The sequence below is a fragment of the Humulus lupulus genome, chromosome 1, assembly GCF_963169125.1.
Source record: "Humulus lupulus chromosome 1, drHumLupu1.1, whole genome shotgun sequence".
In the NCBI taxonomy this organism is placed as follows: domain Eukaryota; kingdom Viridiplantae; phylum Streptophyta; class Magnoliopsida; order Rosales; family Cannabaceae; genus Humulus; species Humulus lupulus.
The window spans coordinates 53,474,107-53,480,648 of record NC_084793.1 but is presented as its reverse complement, the minus strand read 5'-3'; the positions used below and the strand labels follow the sequence as shown (position 1 = coordinate 53,480,648).

The following is a 6,542-nucleotide window of genomic DNA, read 5'->3' as shown; positions in this document are numbered from 1 at the left end:
ATTTTGTAGGATTTGTTGTAGGATTTCATAAATTGTTGTAGGGTATCTTCTAAGGAAGGTTTTCTTTGTTGAGGATATGGTTGATTTTGTGGGGTATGAGTTTGGTTTTGCGTGTTGTATTGGTGCCATTGATTCATTTGAGGTTGGTTTTGTCTCCATGAAAAGTTTGGATGGTTTCTCCAATTTGGATTATAAGTAGATGAAAACGGGCTATCATTTGGATTTCCATAAGAATGAAGAGCATTGGCCTCCTCAGAAAAAGGCTTCTTGGTAGGAAGGACATGATTGGGCATTATGGTAAGGACTAGAACATATAGAACAAACATCTTTTCTTGGTTGTATTGGAGAATTTATAGTTTGGCTTATGGCTAAAGCTTCTACTTTTCTCGCTAATTTGTCTAAGGATGTTCTTAAGTCTAATTCATCTTTTACTTCATACATTCCTCCTCTTTTTGGTGAATTAGTTGACCTAGACCTAGGATCAAAATAATTCCATTGTTGTGAATTGACAAACAAATCTTCAAGGGCGTCCCAAACCTCTTGTCCTTGAAATTTTAAAAAAATTCCGGTATGCATAGATTGAATCATTTGACGATTAGAGGGAGTTAAATCATCATAAAAATATTTTACAAGTCTCCATTTTTCAAAACCATGATGAGGACATTTTAATAATAAATCTTTAAATCTTTCTCAACATTCATAAAACTCTTCATTATCTTTTTTAAAAAATTCGGAGATTTCTCTCCTTAGACTATCAGTTTTAGCAGAGGAAAAAACTTCAGCAAGAATTTATTATAAAGTTGATCCCATGTAGTTATAGATCCCGTGGGAAGGGAATTTAACCAAGCTTTTGATTTGTCTTTTAATGAAAAAGGGAACAATCTTAGTTTGACCGACTCATCAGAAAAAATTTGAAATTTAAATGTTGAGCAAATTTCTAAATTTTTGACATGCATGTAAGGATCCTCTCTATCTAACCCATAAAAAGATTGTAACAATTGAATGGTTGATGGTTTAAGCTCAAAATGGGTAGCAGAAGTGGTTGGAAGAACAATACATGAAGGAGCATTAGATGAAATATGTGCAAAATATTCAAGCAAAGCTTTTTCAGGCACAACATTTTCATCAACAGGATTAGCAATTAGTTTCATGATGCTCAAATTTTTACAAACACTTTCAATTTTAAACAAAGATAAACGTCTTTTTACTAATCAATTTTTAGAGTTACATTCCCAATGATGCATACAATTTTCAAAAAGCAACAGAGATAATCTCAAACAAACAATTTTCTAATGTGGAAGATCAGTAAAAACAGCAACCACAGAGCATACTTAGATTTTTTTTTTTTTTAGAGATTTCACAACAATATATTTTTTATGGTTCACTTGTCCCCAGGCCTATTTGATTCCACTTACTCGCACACTACTAACAACTCCCCGAGGTTAATTAGTAGAGGTAGATTTGGAATTTTGTTCAAATTTCCTTTAAGCAAAAATTGTTTATGATGAAAGGACAAGATTTATGTTTTTTTTCAAGTATTTTTTCTTTCACAATTACAGAATAATATGATAAAAGATAAAGAAAAATAAGGCAAAATTAAATAAGACTAAAATTTAGGCAAGAGTAGGGAGGCATAGCATGCCATCAACCATAACAAAATTAAGGTAAAAATTAGGAGGCACAAGTGTCATTAACTAAAACATAAGATAAAAGACTAGGAGGCAAAATTGCCATCAACTAATAAATTGCACAAAAATATAACAATAAGATAAATAAAGAAAATTACAACAAAGGTTAGGAGGCACAAGTGCTGTCAACTAACAAAGAAATACAATGAATAAAACTATAAAAAAAATTATAACGAAATTAAGAGGCACAAGTGCCATCAACTATAAAAATTGAAAAGATAGATAGAAGGCACAAGTGCCGTCAACTATAAAAAAATATATAAATATAAGTTTTTTTATATGGGTGGTAGAACCGTCCCAAATTTTCTTTTTATCTTTTTTTTATAGATATATATTTGTATATATAGTTTTTTTTTCTTTTTTTTAAGTGCAAAAATTAAAATAACTAGTAGAAGAATTTACTAACCTTGAGATAAATTTCGTTTCTTTTTTCTTGCAACTCCCCGGCAACGGCACCAAAAACTTGATGGACCCAAAATGGGTATGTTTTAAAAATTTATACTCGCAAGCGCACGAATCGTATATGAAATATAGTGTTCGTGTAAGCACGAGATCGAACCCAAATGAGTTGTCTAAAATAAAAAAGAAAACTACTTTAAACCAAAATTAATAAATTCTAACCTAGCTCCAAAGATTGATGAGTTTTAATGTTATGAACATAAAATAAAAGATTGAAAATAAAACTATTTAAGAGAATAAAAATAAACCAATAATTATTTGAAAATGTGTTAAAAAAAAGATTATTAAGATACTAGAATCCACAAAATGTAAGTTTAATAATACTTATTAGTATATTGATTCCCAAGTTTAGTGATAGTTAAAATAAGTTAAACTATCATTTTCCAAATAGATTTATAATTTTAAGCATAAATTACTTCTTAAAAGATAGGATTTTTCTTTAATTTTCAAAAAGTATAATTTCAAAGTATTTAATGTGAATCAACCTAATGAAACAACAAAAAATCAAATAACATTATTTATAAGACAAAACATAATATTTTTGTTCTAAGCATTGGATGTGTACAATTTAATGACACATCTTACACAAAGAATATTATGTTTTGCAAAATGAAGAACAAAGTGCATATTATCTAACAATCCAAAATATGAGACATTAAAGATGAAAGACATATATGAAGAAGAAAAATCCATAAGCTTTGTTTCATTACAAGGGAAATTAACATACAACATAAATATTATCTAGTTACAAGTTGCTTCATCATCATCTTAATAATCTTATGAAAAAGATTAGAAGCACATAACTAGAATAAAAATTACAAAATAAACAAAATACATACTTGAAAATGCTCTTGAAAAACCTAAAATGGAAGAGAGAATGGTAGAGAGAAAATGGTAGAAAGAAGATGGTAACCAAAATTAAGCACCCCAAAATGGTTTTGAAATTGCATATTTATAGCCAAAATGAGAGTATTAAAATAATCAACTTAAATTAATTAAATTGATTAGATTAATTAAATGAAGTAAATATGGCATATATGGGTAAATTATAGGGTGTAATAATGATTTTTGTTGTGAAATGTGTGTAAAAATTGGGTAAAAATGGCATTTTAAGGACAAGGGGACAGAGGGACAAAATGGGCTCAAGAGGAAAGGAGGGTGGCTTGTTGGCTACTGGTGGCAGGCGGACCCAGGTGGCTGGAGGGTGGGCTGGCTCGGTTGGGCCGTGGCTGGGCTGGGCTGACGTGGTGGGCTTCGACTGGGCAGGTGCGGCCCGTGGTGTGCAAGGGAAGGAGGCAGGCGTGGGCCTGGGAAGGCTGGAGGTAGGCGGGCCCGTGGTCTAGGTGAAGTGTCAGGCGTGAAGGAGCTTTGCTGAGGAGGAATTCGGGCCTGGGTGAAATGGGCTGGGGGATTGGAGGCAACATTGGGCATAGAGGAAACGCCTGGGCCGAGTGGGCTGTTAGATGGCTTGGGCTGGGCAGCTGACGGGCCTTGGGAAGCACAGGGAAGAGGCGGGTCCAGGAGGATGGCAGCTGGAGCATGGGCTGGGCATTGGGCCCGAAGCTTGCTAGGCCTGGTGGAGGTGGTTGACGCAAGATCACCATTTTGTCTTTCTTTTCTTTCAAAACTACCACTTTTCTTTGCAAAGTGCATCCCACAAAATAAGTAAACATTAAATTAGAATCAAATGTTTTCAATTATAAAATAACTCATATTAAGTCCATGAAAATATTAATTAAAATTTAATTTACTTTGGCAATTAAGTTCAAAAAAATCACATTTTTAACTTTTAATCTAACAACACAAATTTCAAATAATTAAACTACAACATATTATAATAAAATATCTATAAAACACACCAAAAAATATATAAAATCATGATAAGACTAATAAATTCAAAATTACTTAAAAACTTAATAAATTAATTAAAAACTCAAGAACTAAGCAACAATTAGCATATAAAATGTGGTAAAATAACTCTATTTTGTAGAGTTATCACATAGATTGCAGAAGGAAGATGGTCACCTTTGAGCCTGAAGGTGAGGATCCTTTTGTGTTTGTTGGCACTGTGCATGGACCTCGTATACCTATGATATATGTTTTAAGGGCTAGAGATCTATTGCAAAGAGGTTGCAATAGATTGATTCTATGATAGAACTTGCACCAAGGACGGAGCCAGCGTCTAGAGCACCTTATAGAATGGCCCCAGCAGAATTAAAAGAATTGAAAGTACAGCTGCAGGAGCTGTTAGATTTGGGTTTTATCAGACCTAGTTTCTCACCTTGGGGTGCACCAGTTCTGTTTGTGAAGAAGAATGATGGTTCTCTGAGGATGTGTATTGATTACAGAGAATTTAATAAGTTAACAATTAAGAACAAGTATCCTCTGCTAAGGATAGATGAGCTGTTTGATCAATTGCAAGGTAAAAGGGTATTCTCAAAGATAGACCTTCATTCTGGTTATCATCAGTTGAGGGTCAAGGAGGGAAACATACCAAAGACTGCTTTTCGCACTAGATATGGGCATTATGAGTTCTTAGTCATGTCCTTTGGATTGACTAATGCCCCAGCTGTTTTTATGGATTTGATGAACGGGGTGTTCAAGGATTATTTGGACCAGTTTGTGATCGTCTTTGTAATGCCCCAAATTTCCTAATAAGGTTTAGGACCTTGATTAGGAGGCCGGGAGGGCCATAATTGATTTATTATGATATTTAATTATTATACGCATGTTTATGTGAACTATGTTATTATATGATGGTGAATGCATGCATATGGGTTCATATTTTAATTGCAAAGGCATTTTGGTAATTTGGCCTGTTGAGGGCGTGATTGTGTATTTTTATGCATATGGGTGAATTATGAATATTACCACATTATATGTGGATTGGCTATAGCCATTCGGCATGAGACGATCATGGAAATGCAGGTTTTCGGTCTAGTCATAACCGGATTAAGTTCGAGGCTCGGAGTGAGTCTCAGGGTAATTTGATGATTAGAACGTTGCCGAGAATTAAAGGGTAACGGGATGTGAATTATTGGTATTTGAGAATATTGAGAATAATGGGAATTGGAGGGTGTTAATTATACTAACGAGATAGGTGGGAAATGACGATTTTACCCTTGGGAGTGTTTAGAAGCCTTTATTTGACCTAGGGGAAAAATAGTCTTTTCACCCCTAAGATATATATCAGCCCTTTGAGTTTAGAAAGCTGTGGAATTGTTAAAAAACAGAGCATCATCAACCCTCTCTCTCTCCCTCATCCGTGCACCATTTCCCTTTTTTCTCCCTTTGGAATTTTGAAGCCAATTTGAAGGAATAAGCTAGGAAATCAAGGTTTGAGCTTAGGAACTTGATTCAGCCATTGAAGGGGATTGAAAACCAAGCTTGAGGTAAGGAAACTCAGCCATGAAAGTCTTGTTATACTCTTTTTTCTTTTTAAGTTTCAGCTTGTGATTTCTTGGTGGTTAGTTGGAATTAATGGAAGTTTGGTTGGTGTTTAACTTAGGTTTTGATGAGGGTGAGTTATAGATGAAGTTGAGTGGTTGAATTGGGTGTTAGGTTGATGTTTGGGATTGGTTTGAAGGGCTGGTTTTGAGGAGAAAAGCAGGGGAAGAAATCTAGTTTATTGCTGTTTTTCTTAATGTGTCGCGGCATGGCTATGGTGAGCCGCGGCCTGCGTAGTTTTCTGGGGAGGTTTTGCCTCTGTCTGAGGGTGAGCCGCGGCATGGCAAGGGAGGGCCGCGGCCCATAGAGGCAGTTTTGGCCAGAAATGGGTTTTTGACTTGGGGATGCTAGCTTTAGGCCTTGGGGTCGATCCTACTACCCGGTTAAGTGTGGATTGATGTCCCGGAGGCTAGATATTGGTTTGGGAACCTTTGTTTTCATTTTCATTGATGAATCCTATATTTTTGGTTATGACTAGGTGACCGCTAAAGGACTAAAAGTTGATCGTTCTCAAGGGTCGTTCTTTTAATCATTTTTTCTCGAACCCGAGGTAAGAGAACTGCACCCCATATGTGACATGCATGGTTATGTTTGATGCATGTTGGATTTTTAAATGTAAACATTGATAGCATAATGAATGCTTGGCAATTTTGCCCATTTGCATATGATTATTATTGAGGCATGCTGGATGGTTAAATGTGATGCATGTTATGCACGAGAAACATGTGATTAGGGCATGCCATGAATGATGAATATGAGATTGGTCAGAGCTTGAGTCTCTGTGCTTGTGCATGATCGTTATTATGCTAGCAACTGTTAAGTAAGCATGCTGAATACCCCGTCTTTGGATGTTTGGCATATGATATATGTTTGGTAGCAATGCTTACTTGTGCATGGTACTGACTCATTAGTCAGAATTGACAAAGGTGTTAGTATCAACTGTGAAGC

At 35.0% G+C, this 6,542-nt stretch overlaps 1 non-coding gene across 1 annotated transcript; it reads left to right on the top strand.

The window, feature by feature from the left end:
- Positions 1-646: 646 nt before the first annotated feature.
- Positions 647-753, top strand: LOC133813707 (small nucleolar RNA R71). The gene has a single exon (XR_009884711.1). It is a non-coding gene; the product is annotated as a small nucleolar RNA R71 (small nucleolar RNA).
- Positions 754-6,542: the final 5,789 nt, after the last annotated feature.